Raw genomic sequence first — 13,823 nt, forward strand, 5'->3', positions numbered from 1 at the left:
GAAAAAGGCCAACCCCCGCTTTGCGGGGAAAAATGGCCTCTAAAGGTGGTTTTACTCTGGATAACTGACAAATTCCTGTCCAAATCGTCTTCAGTCCATTATCATACTTGGCCAACCGGTTCATGAAAGATGGGCCAAAAACTTCTCCACTCTTCTACTCGTACCACTGCTCCTTCACACGCCTACACCTGCACCCCCACCCCATGACCCATGTCTCCAACCCCACCTCGCTCCACTACGCATGCTCCACTGTCATCTTGCATGCATTGCCACACATCACCCAATCCTTTCCATCTGCTCCACCAGCATAAAAGGCTTATGTTCCAATCTCAGGAATCTCTTTACAGGCTTCTGCTTACACATCTTCAGATGGTTTCTGACTCACAGAAACGTTTCACAAGGTACCCCAGACTCGCTCATCTCCATCCCTAGTTGTCTGTTGGCTCATTTCCACAGGCCTAATCGTCGTGCTGGTGGCAGGATTGTGGTTTACATCCAAAACTCCCTTTCTCATATTCCTTCTGTCCCACTCATTGCTTTGGAATAAATGCATTCAGGCCCTATCCATAGCTATGTCTTGTTTATTTGCATGTGGTCTCTCCATAGTGTGGTGTGTGGTGCAGGTCTCAAGTCTATCCATGTGTGGATTCACACGTGTTTCACCACCTGTCTAACTCTGATGATACCTTGTGTGACGCTCAGACAACTTCAACAACCTCCTATCCTACCATTCTAACTCTCTTTCTAATCTGCAGTCTTCAACTCTCGCCAATCAGGTTGGCGTAATGTCTATGATATTGCAACCAAAGCCGTTAATGACACTTCTGGCCTCACCCAATCTTTTAGATTACCAACCCATATATTCACGAATGGCTCGTGCTATTCTCTGCTTGACTTGATCATGTACAACTTTGCCTCCATCCTTTCCTTTTCTTCTCCTGCTCCCTTTAGCTCCTTCATTCATGTACTTTTGAAATTGTCTATCTCGCTGGTGCTCGTCAGGGATCCAACAAGTTGTAACTATGATGGGCAGTTTAATCAGGCAGATTGGTCCACACAGTGCATTCAGAAAGTATTCAGACCCCTTCGCTTTTTTCACATTTTGTTATGTTGCAGCCTTGTGCTGAAATCGTTTAAATTCATTTTTCCCTCATCAATCTACACTCAATACCCCATAATGACAAAGGGAAAACAGGATTTTAGAAAGTTTTGCAAATTTATTAAAAAGAAAAAACTGAAATATCACATTGACATAAGTATTCATACCCTTTGCTATGACACTTGAAATTTAGCTCAGGTGCCTCCCATTTCTCTTAATCATCTTTGAGATGTTTCTACACCTTGATTGGAGTCCACCTGTTGTAAATTCAATTGATTGGACATGATTTGGAAAGGCACACACCTGTCTCCATAAGGTCTCACAGCTGACAATGCATATCAGAGCAAAAACCAAGCCATGAGGTCGAAGGAACTGCCTGCAGAGCTCAGACAGGATTGTGTCGAGGCACAGATCTGGGGAAGCCCACAAAACAATCTCTGCTGCATTTTTTTTTTTTTTTTTTTTCTTGTATACATAATCGAGGCTCTAACATTTATCACACAAACAAATCAAACAGACAAAGAACCAAAGTATATAAAAAGGGGAGCGGTAGACAAGATGGGGAGAGAAGGGGAAGCACAAAAACAACATTTGTGAGGACATCAGAATGTGTGGGAGGGAAAGGGCTTGGGGGGGAGGCGGCGTGGGAAGGGGGCGGGGGGTGGGAGAAGTATAAACACAAGGACACCAAGGACATCCAGGAAATAAGTTGGTATTTCAAAAAAGAGGATTTGGGGTGAAATTAGCGGGGGTAGAGAAGATCAAGGTTTTGGATGGGGGAAGATAAGAGATGGTGGTGAACAGCTGTTTTAAAGACCTGGAGGGAGGAGTGGGATTGAAGGGAGTGGGGGAGTTTGTTCCAGAGGCGGGAGAAAAGAGGAATGAAAGAGTGAAGGTGAGCAGAGAGTTTAGATTTTGGCAGTTTAACCATGACAGGGTTGCAGGCAGATCTTGTGCGACCTTTAGGAATATTTGGAGGACAGAGCCCAGAGAGAGCTGGAGGAGCAAGGGCCGGAGAGGAGTCTGTAGAAGACAGAAAGACCACCAACCTGCCTGCGGTGAGTAAGTGAAAGGCCCTCGGAGGTAGCTTCATCACATGAGATTCCAATGATTCTGAACGCTTTGGTCTCAACAGCGTGAAGACGAGCTCTGTGTGAGGCAGGAGCACCAGCCCAGAGGGGGATGCAGTATCCCATTGAGCTGCAGATGAAAGCCTTGTATGTGGTGAGGAGCTCAGGTGTGCCAAGGAAGGACTTCATACGACGGAGGATGCCCAGTCGGTGACTGGCTTTGGAGGCCAGATTTGAAATGTGGTTTTCCCAGGAAAGATCATGGCAGATAGTGAGACCCAAAAGCTTGAGTGACAGAACCTCTTGTTCATCGCAAATCGTCATTGCCGGGCACCGAAGGAGGCTCGGCAGTGACGCACGCTGAAAGGGAGTACTCAGTTTTCACTCTGGTTGTTTTCTTGTTTGTTTTCTTTCTTGTTTTCTTTCTTGCTTGTTTGTCCGGGCGATATCTCAGCCATCCTTTGAGCTAGGAAGCTGAAATTTCGGCACAATAGTGAGCAAGTCCTTTGTCAAAAACGCTATTTTTTGTTTTTTGATTAATCAATTAATTGAGGAGTTATTTAATTATTAGCTATTAATTAAGTACTTATTTATAAGTACTTATTAAGCAGAAATAGCAGAGCATGAAAGTTATAAGGCAGCCAAGAAGGCTGCAAAGAAAGAGGTAGCAAAGGCGCAGGAGGCATGAAGGAAAATGTTCGGAGAACGCTTGGATACGGAAGAGGGTCAGAGAGCGGTATTCAGGATTGCAAAGCAGATAGCGGAAGAGAGGTGTGATGTGATGGGGGTGAGTTGCTTGAAGGATGAAGTGGGACAAATCGTTGTTGACCAAGATTGAATTAAAGGAAGATGGAAAAGATATATGGAAATGCTGTTGAATACAGCGAATGAATGGGATGGCAACATAGAGAGTAACCCAGTTTTAGGACTGGCAGAGAAGATAACTGAGAAGGAAGTTGAGGAAGCGATAAAAGCAATGAAGAGTAGAAAAGCAGGAGGGCCGACGGGAGTTGTGGGAGATATGTTGAAGGCAGCAGGAAGTTGGGGTGTGAAGAGAATGACAGAGATCTGTAATCTGGTGGTGAAAGAAGGCCGCATTCCAGTGGATTGGGAACTGAGTACCCTCGTCCCTCTATACAAGGGGAAAGGTGACCATCTGGAGTGTGGCTCGTATCGAGCGATAAAGTTATTGGAGCATGGAATGAAGGTATTGGAAAGGGTGTTGGAGAGGAGGATAAGGAAGAAGGTGAAGATCGACGAAATGCAGTTTGGATTTCTGCCAGGAAGAGGAACGACAGACGCGCTCTTTATTGTGAGGCAGTTGCAGGAGAAGTACACGGAGAAGAGGAAGAAGTTGTTTCTTGGGTTTGTTGATCTGGAGAAAGCATTCGATAGGGTTCCACGCGAAGTATTGACATGGGCATTGAGGAAGTTAGGAGGGGAGGAATGGTTGATCAGAGTAGTGATGGCAATGCACAAAAGAGCCCGCACAGCTGTAAGGACGAAGGACAGGAACAGTGGTGAGTTTGAGGTGAAGGTGGGAGTGCATCAGGGGTCGGTACGAAGTCCACTACTATTTGTAGCTGTGATGGAGGTGCTGGCTCAGAAAGTGAAGGAGGGTTTACCGTGGGAGTTGTATGCAGATGATCTGGTGTTGATTGCGGAAAGTATGGATGGACTGAAGGAAAAGATGAACAAGTGGAAGGAATGTATGGAGACAAAAGGTCTGAAAGTGAATATAGGAAAGACGAAGGTGATGGCAAGTGGTAAAGCATGTGGTGAGGTGGAAAGAACTGTGGCCATGTGCTGTGTACAGGAAGGGTGTTGGAGTGAACTCCATTCAATGTACAATGTGCGCTTAGTGGGTTCATCAAAAATGTAGTGGTTTGGGGGGGGGGGTGGGGGGGGCATTAACCAGTGTGGCAGCTACATTCAAATGTAAGGTGTGCACAGAGGGAGCTGCAGATGGAGGAAATGTTGACTTGGATCTTGGAGATGGCGTGAAGCTGGAAGGTGTGAAAACATTTTTCTACCTCGGAGACATGCTGAATGGAGAAGGTGGATCAGACTCGGCAACGGTTGCTCGAGTTAGATGTGCATGGAAGAAGTTTTGGGAACTGAGTGGTGTGCTGATGAGGAGGGGAGTGTCATTGAAGCTGAAGGGAAAGGTGTATGCCGCATGTGTGAGAAGTGTTATGATTTACGGGAACGAGACATGGGTAATGAACGTAGAGCAGCAACGAAGGCTGGAAAGGGTGGAAATGCGAATGGTTCAGTGGATGTGCGGAGTATCGTTGAGAGAGAGAGGAAGACAAATGATGAATTGCGAAAGATGATGGGAATAGAGCCTGTGATTGATGCTGTGAAAAGGAACAGGTTGAGATGGTTTGGTCATGTGTTGAGGAAGGATGAAAGTGACTGGTTGAGAAGAGTGATGGAAATGAATGTAGAAGGAAGTAGAGGACGGGGAAGACCGAGAAAGACTTGACCAAAGATGGTGGAAGAAGAAATGCGGGCAAGGGGGTTAACGAGGAGAGATGCAGAAAATAGGGCAAAATGGAGAAGATTGTCATGGGGACCGCAAGGCTAACCCCCGCTCTAGCAGGGAAAATGACCTTAAAATGCATGTTGTTGTTGTGTTGTAATTAAGTACTTATTTAATTAATCAAATTTCCTTTCTCTTCTGACCATTAACTCAGGCACCTTTTGAGTTAGGAAGCTGATATTTGGACATGCCAATGACCAGGTGATTTGGCTGCAAAGGCTATTTTTGATTTATTAATTAATCAATTAATCAATTAATTGATTAATTATTTAATTATTCGATTAATAACTTTTCTTTTTTTTAAGTTACAGATTCTGATGAAATGGTGGTGGTTTATGTGTTCTATGACCGAATTGATTAATAATTTAATTTTTTAATGATTATTATTTATTTATTTTCATTATTAATCATTTATTTATTTTCTTTCTCATTTGGCCAATATCTCAGGCACCTTTTGAGCTCAGAAGCTAATATTTGGACATGAGTGACCAAGTGATGTGGCTATCAAGGATATTTTTGTTTTTTTGATGAATCAATTCATCAATTAATCGATTAATTATTTAATTATTCGATTAATTACTAAAAAAAAAAATTCAGTTACAGATTCTGATGAAATGGTGGTGGTTTATGTGTTCTGTGACCGAATTGATTAATAATTGAATTTTTTAATGATTATTATTTATTTATTTTCATTATTAATCATTTATTTATTTTCTTTCTCATTTGGCCAATATCTCAGGCACCTTTTGAGCTGGGAAACTAATATTTGGACATGACAGTGACCAAGTGATGTTGTTATCAAAGATATTTCTGATTTATTGATTAATCATTTAATCGATTAATTATTTATTGATTAATCGATTAATTATTTATTGATTAATCAATTAATTATTTAATTTTTTATTAATGATTTATTGAATTAAATTTCTAAAAGATACATCTTCAGATGAAGCACGAGTGGTTTAGTTATGCTATTAGCCAATTGATTAAGAAAATATTTTGTGATAATCTTTTATTGATTTTAATAATACAATTAATCAATCAATTATTGTACACCTCTCCCTCCCAATGCAGTTTCTATGAGCTGCACTGCGGTATTGCCTGGCGCCGGAGGTGCCCCGGCAATGCCGCGCTGTAGGATATTTAATTATTTGGCATGAGGGCGGTGTACTTTGAATGTATCTGTACTTGTTTGTATTATGATTGGTGGAAATCATGACAATACAGCTACTCAAGTTCAGTCAGGTCATTATCCTCAGTTTAAACAAGCCCGTGTCTCTGCGACGAGGTGTGGTGAGGCGAGCCTCGTGAGCCAAGCCACGCTAGTCATGTTATCTATCGCTTTTCGCCTGATCTCTCAATGGTGAAGAATCACTAAAAAAATTAAATAATTCTCATATCCGAATCCATATTCAGATCTTCACCAAAATCGAATATATTTGTCCTTGTCAGACACCCAACCTGTTCACCAAGTTTCGTCCAGATCTAACCACAACTTTTTGAGATATCCTGCTGTATATTATTTTTGGCCCGATCTCCCAATGGTGAAGATCACCTAAAATTCTAGGAGCCGGATCCGAATCCGTATCTTCACCAAAATCTAATGATTTCGTCCTTGTCACATACACCTCTGCCAAATAATTCAGGACTTTAGGGTCATCAATAACTTTTGGGGACTTTTGGGTTATCAACGACTTTTTGGGTCCTTGGGGACTTTTGGATCTTTTGGGTCTTTTGGGTCCTCGGGGACTTTTGGGTCATTAATGATTTTTTGGGTCCTTGGGGTCTTTTGGGTAATTAAAAACTATTGGGTCATCAAGGACTTTCTGGGTCCTTGGGGACTTTTGGATCTTTTGGTCATCTGGGTATTTTTGGTCCTGAAGGACTTTTTGGGTCCTTGGTGACTTTTGGATCTTTTGGTCATCTCGGTATTTTTGGGTCCTTAAGGACTTTTTTGGTCCTTGGGGACGTTTTGGTCTCATTGGTCATTAAGGACTTTTGGGTCATCTGGGTATTTTTGGGTCCTTGGGGACTTTTGGTCATCAAGGACTTTTTGGGGACTTTTGGTTCATCAATGACTTTTTGGGTCCTTGGGGACTTTTGAGTCATTAAGGACTTTTGGGTCCTTGGGGACTCTTGGGTGTTCTGGGGCCTTGGGGTCCTTTGGGCCATCAATAACTTTTTGGGTCCTTGGGGACTTTTGTGTCTTTTGGATAATTAAGGTATTTTGGGTCCTCGGGGACTTTTGGGTCATCTTTTTTTATTTCTTTTTTTGTATACATAATCGAGGCTCGTGAAAGAGCTAACATATATCACACAAACAAATCAAACAGACAAACAAACAAAGTATATAAACAGGGGAGCGGTAGACAAGATGGGGAGAGAAGGGGAAGCACATAAACACAACATTTGTGAGGGATATCGGGAATGTGTGGGAGGGAGAGGGCTTGGGAGGAGGCGGCGTGGGAAGGAGGGGGGGGGGGGGGTGGGAGAAGTATAAACACAAGGACACCAAGGACTTCCAGGAAAGAAGTTGGTATTTCAAAAAAGAGGATTTGGGGTGAAATTAGCGGGGGTAGAACAGATCAAGGTTTTGGATGGGGGAAGATAAGAGATGGTGGTGAACAGCTGTTTTAAAGACCTGGAGGGAGGGTTGGGATTGTAGGGAGTGGGGGAGTTTGTTCCAGAGGTGGGAGAAAAAAGGAATGAAAGAGTGAAGGTGAGCAGAGAGTCTTGATTTTGGCAGTTTAACCTTAAGAGGGTTGCAGGCAGATCTTGTGCGACCTTTAGGAATATTTGGGGGACAGAGCCCAGAGAGAGCTGGAGGAGCAAGGCCGGAGAAGAGTCGGTAGAAGACAGAAAGACCACCAACCTGCCTGCGGTGAGTAAGTGAAAGGCCCTCGGAGGTAGCTTTATCACGGGAGATTCCAATGATTCTAAACGCTTTGGTTTCAACAGCGTGAAGTCGAGCTAGGTGTGAGGTAGGAGCACCAGCCCAGAGGGGAGAGCAGTATTCCATTGAGCTGCGGATGAAAGCCTTGTATGTGGTGAGGAGCTCAGGTGTGCCAAGGAAGGACTTCACACGACGGAGGATGCCCAGTCGGCGACTGGCTTTGGAGGCCAGATTTGAAATGTGGTTTTCCCAGGAAAGATCATGGCAGATAGTGAGACCCAAAAGCTTGAGTGACAGAACATCTTGGAGAGGATTATTCAGAAAGTGGATGGGAGGGTTGTCCAGTTGGTCTTTTCGGAGAGACATCGTAAGAGAGTGAGATTTGTCAGGATTGAAAGACATGTTCCACTGCTTTGCCCAGTCAGTGATTTTGTCCATGTCTGCAGAGAGTGAGGAGGCTGCAGACTGCCGATCTGAGGGATGAGGAATGGAGTGGCAGAGAGTGGAGTCATCAGCAAAGAGATAGAGAGGATTTTCAAGAGAGTCGGAGAGATCATTGATGAAGACCAGAAAAAGCACAGGGCCCAGAACACTGCCTTGGGGAACTCCAGCCTGAACAGGAAGAGGAGATGAGAGAAACCCATTCAGGGCCACACGTTGACTATGACTAGAGAGGAAGTCCGCCAGCCATGCGTGGAGATTTCCATGGATACCAAAGGAGGAGAGTTTGGTGAGCAGAGCGGGGTGCCAGACCGTATCGAAGGCACGTGATATATCGAGGCAGACAGCTCTAATTTCCTGTTTGGCATTGAGGACCTCCATCCATTGTTGAGACAGCAGAAGCAGCATGTCTTGAGTGGAGTGACCTGGTCTGAAACCAAACTGATGATCAGAGATCAAGCCATTGGAGAAGAGGAAAGATTTCATATCCGAAGCAATGATGGATTCCATGACTTTGCTGATAATAGGGAGAAGGCTGATTGAATGTTTTGGGTCCTCAGGGGGTCTTTTTTGTCTTTTAGGTCCTCGGGGACTTTTGGGTTCTGAGGGACTTGTGGGTCTTTTGGATCTCAAGTGTTAAATGGTCTTCCAAGGTCTAAGGGGAAGCAGTAAAAAGGGTTGAAAGGTATATTTGAATAGTACGTAATTAATTATTAGACGTACGTAATAAACAGACACAAAAAGTATGACACACACACACACACGTCCATTTACAATAGATACGTGGATGTTTCCCCATGAACCTCCATTCTCGCACTTTCCCCCCAAACACTGCTCATTCCATGTCACAAGCAGCCAGGTTTTCATTTATATGATCAATTTTTATGTCGTAATTTATTTTATTTTTTGTAAGATTATATAACCTACCTCTCTCTTTTCTCCTAATCTCCACGGATGTCTCAGTACCTTGTGTGCATGGGGACAGTACCTTGTTATACAGAAGAATCATTTGGATTTTGGTGATCAGCAGATTGCCAGATCTGGTGTAACTCTTCGATGAAGCGGCCTTGATGAAACTTTCTGCAAGTCGTTTTCAGCCATTTTGAATGATGTATCCATTGGTTACTTGAAATAAATTGTAAAAATTGCTTCCAAGAAACATTTTGGTAACAACATTTTCTCATTGAAAATGTTTTCTTTGCATTGTTGCTTTGCTTTTCTCAACTTTTCATTTTGAAACACGGCTATTTGTAGCGGCATCGTTTTGCCTTCCTTGTGGTAATCTATAATAACAATAAATGTGTGTGTGTGTGTGTGTGCGTGTGCGCGTGCGCGTGCGCGTGCGCGTGCGCTGTCCTTCCTCTTTGTCCATATTGCGCAAGTATTAACTTTTTCCACTGTTCCAACAATTATATTGATTGAAGAAAATATTAAGGAATGTGCCCAAAGTGTAACTTTATTGAGTTAAACGAAAATAATTAACCAGCACGATCGCCGGCAACGCTTCCGCAGTCGCGCCTGTGCTGCAGTCCTCTCCAACCATCACTCCCCTCCAACACTCACTCCTCTTCCCCTCTCCCCCCCCCACCCCCCTCCCCACTGCTCTTCTCCTCACTCCTCTCCTTACTCTCCTCGCTCTCACTCTCCCCTCCACCCTTCACTCTCCTCCCCTTTACTGTAACCCCTCCCTCCTCACCTTGCCCTTACTTCCACTCCCCTCCCCCACATTCTTGCCTTACCTCCCCTGCCCCTCCCCGTTCCTCCCTCTTTCTCTCCTCCTCCCTCCTCCCCTCCCTCCCCTCATTCCTTTGCCTCCTCACCCCTCTCCACCTTTAAGAGTGAGAAGTGAGTACCTCCTTTTTCAGCCAAACAGCGATGGACTCTACGATCATTATGTGGTGCAACATTTTTTGTCGTAATTTCACAAAAATACAATAGTGCTCAAGATTCGATATTTGCTCATGATTCGATATTTGCTCATGATTAGATATTTGCTCAAGATTCGATATTTGCTCATGATTCGATATTTGCTCAAGATTCGATATTTGCTCATGATTCGATATTTGCTCATGATTCGATATTTGCTCATGATTCGATATTTGCTCATGATTCGATATTTGCTCATGATTCGATATTTGCTCATGATTCGATATTTGCTCATGATTCGATATTTGCTCATGATCGATAAATGATCATGATTCGATATTTGCTCGTGATTCGATATTTGCTCGTGATTCGATATTTGCTCGTGATTCTATATTTGCTCACGATTCGAAATTTGCTCACGATTCGATATTTGCTCACGATTCGATATTTGCTCACGATTCGATATTTGCTCACGATTCGATATTTGCTCACGATTCGATATTTGCTCACGATTCGATATTTGCTCACGATTCGATATTTGCTCATGATTCGATATTTGCTCATGATTCGATATATGCTCGTTATTCGATATTTGCTCGTGATTCTATATTTGCTCACGATTCGAAATTTGCTCACGATTCGATATTTGCTCACGATTCGATATTTGCTCACGATTCGATATTTGCTCATGATTCGATATTTGCTCATGGTTCGATATTTGCTCAACAACAAGCAACAACATGCATTTTAAGGCCATTTGCCCTGCTAGAGCGGGGGTTAGCCTTGCGGTCCCCATGACAATCTTCTCCATTTTGCCCTATTTTCTGCATCTCTCCTTGTTAACCCCCTTGCCCACATTTCTTCTTCCACCATCTTTAGCCAAGTCTTTCTCGGTCTTCCCCGTCCTCTACTTCCTTCTACATTCATTTCCATCACTCTTCTCAACCAGTCACTTTCATCCTTCCTCAACACATGACCAAACCATCTCAACCTGTTCCTCTTCACAGCACCAATCACAGGCTCTATTCCCATTATCTTTCACAATTCATCATTTGTCTTCCTCTCTCTCTCAACGATACTCCGCACATCCACCGAACCATTCGCATTTCCACCCTTTGCAGCCTTCGTTGCTGCTCTACATTCATGACCCATGTCTCGCTCCCATAAATCATAACACTTCTCACACATGCACCATACACCTTTCCCTTCAGCTTCAACGACACTCCCCTCCTCATCAGCACGCCACTCAGTTCCCGAAACTTCTTCCATGCACATCTCACTCGAGCAACTGTTGCCGAGTCTGATCCACCTTCTCCATTCAGCATGTCTCCGAGGTAGCAAAATGTTTTCACACTGTCCAGCTTCACGCCGTCTCAAAGATCCAACTCAACATTTCCTCCATCTGCAGCTCCCTGTGTGCACACCTTACATTTGAATGTAGCTGCCACACTGGTTAATGACCCTCTCAAACCACGACATTTTTGATGAACCCACTCAGCGCACATTGTATATTGAATGGAGTTCACTCCGACACTCCTCTTAGTTCACTCCGACACAGCACATGGCCACTTCCCAGTTCTTTCCACCTCACCACATGCTTTAGCACTTGCCATCACCTTCATCGATATTTGCTCATGATTCGATATTTGCTCAAGATTCGATTTTTGCTCGTGATTCGATATTTGCTCGTGATTCGATATTTGCTCAAGATTCGATATTTGCTCGTGATTCGATATTTGCTCGTGATTCGATATTTGCTCAAGATTCGATTTTTGCTCGTGATTCGATTTTTGCTCGTGATTCGATATTTGCTCGTTGTTACGTGGTCCCCTCAGTGCATACCAGGTCTCGGTGACCCCCGGACCGTGAGAGGACCTTCGCCAGCAAATAGTATTATATAGGCGCATTCGCCACGCAATCCATAGGAATTTCACCCAGGAGACAACTGATGTGCAAGTATATATTTCCACTGGTAATGATACCAAACACTTTCAAAGACACAACCACGGAGATTTTCCCCGAGCAATCAACAATACACAACCAGGCACAATCAATATTACAACCATGTGAACTCATCTACACAAACTCTAAGATGGCCATCTTAATCTTATACATTCCTCACGTGAGCCCCACTCCTGACTCCCTCCGTGGTCAATGTCTCTCCTCTCCGCACACGGGCGGTTGGACGAACCCCGGGCGGACGTGCTCCCAACGTGCAGTCTCGTACTGGGGCCGCGGCTGCAGCGCACCTCCTTGCCAAGCCACGGGGCAAACCCAGCGCGGCGTCCAACGTGCGCGAGGCCCCGAGTGCGACCCTTACGCGTCCTTGTAGATGGGCAAAAACCCAGCGCGGCTTCCGACGCGAGCGAGGCCCAACGTGCGGACCCGTACGCGTCTTTGTAGACGGGGCAAACTGTCCCGGACGCTTGGTTTCGTGCACGAACTCACGGTGACTGGACGTGTCCAAAAGGTATTTACCGCCCAGGTAACTCCTCTCGCCAGACGTTTCGAAACGGCGCGTTTTCCACGCAGCGCAAGGTCGCTTCCACCTTTTGTCGGAGCGGGGCGAGGAAAAAGAAACCTTCCTTTTCCTCGTGTCTTTCTCCTCCGTTTCCCGTCACTTCCGCTTCCTGCCACTCTTTCAGAAGGGCTCCTGACCCTCCAACCACAACAACTACACAACAACTTAATATACTACACACGGAAGCAAACACCTGCCTGGTAATTCACATACATTCACATAAATATGTAACACTCCCCCCCTTCAAGAAAGAAAGTTTGAACCCAGCGAAAACTTTCTTTGCCGGCCAATTTGGAGAAACAAACCAGATAACTCAACCCCCCCCACATTATCAGTTCCCCCCGGGCACAGTTATCACTTAAAAATAAAGCCAGTTAAGCCACTCGATAGCACTTTTCCGGGAGGCCAAGCCGAGTATTCACTACATGGATGCCTTTAGGAACGCGGAGTTCACGGTTAGTCCGTGCAGGAAAGTTCTCTACATGGGCGCCTTGAGGAACGTGGAGTTCACGGTTAGTCCGTGCAGGAAAGTTCTCTACATGGGCGCCTTGAGGAACGTGGAGTTCACGGTTAGTCCGTGCAGGAAAGTTCACTACATGGACGCCTTTAGGAACGGCGTTCACGGTTAATTCGTGTAGGAATCTTGGCTCGGCGGCTCCGCCGCCTTCAGTGCTTCAACTTCTCAGAACGTCCCTAATAATTAGGGTGGGACCACTGGTCCCTGTAGTCCCCTGAATACCGGTCTTCTTCTCGGCCACTACTTTGCCAATTCTTCCTTCGGGAGCGGCCGTAACTCAGGGAGCCTCCATAATAATATTGACTGCGGTCACCACCAAAACTACCGCCCAGTTGTCCTCTCCTGTAGACCTCTCGACGCCTACGAAATGCCTTCCCTACTGTTATGGTCCGACCCTCCAAATCCTTGCCATTCCAATTCTTCTCTGCCTCTCTGGCGTCTTTTGTGCTGGCAAACGTGACAAAGCCGAACCCTCTTGACTGTTGCGTTTCCCAGTCTCTTACCAACCGCACTTCCACCAGCGGCCCATATCTGTTGAAGACAGAGGTCAGAACTTCTTCCTCTGTTTTGAAGTTCAGTCCCCCTACAAATAACTTGGCACTTTTGTCACCATCCCGAGCTGGTGTGGTGTTATTTTCCCTGCTGGGCTCTTTATCAACCCTCAGGTTACCATAAACTTGACCCCCGGCCAAATCATTCCCGAGAACCACAGATACACCCTCTACAGGAAACGTGGCTTGTAAACCGACGGTGACCGGTCCTGACACCAAATCGGACTCCAACTGGATGACCTGAAGGGGAGCACTAACACCGCCCCCGATCCCCTGTAAACGAACACTATCCCCCGTTGCCGTCTCCTCGGACCATGGCA

General features: G+C 45.0%; 1 protein-coding gene across 3 annotated transcripts in view; it reads left to right on the forward strand.

Moving 5' to 3' along the window:
* LOC144893224 (G1/S-specific cyclin-D2-like) overlaps nt 1-13,823 on the forward strand; it is a 121,863-nt gene that overhangs the window by 32,308 nt on the left and 75,732 nt on the right. The gene's annotated exons all lie outside the window — the stretch shown is intronic.

Source organism: Myxine glutinosa, chromosome 8, assembly GCF_964187855.1.
Source record: "Myxine glutinosa chromosome 8, kmMyxGlut1.1, whole genome shotgun sequence".
NCBI classification, from domain to species: Eukaryota; Metazoa; Chordata; class Myxini; order Myxiniformes; family Myxinidae; genus Myxine; species Myxine glutinosa.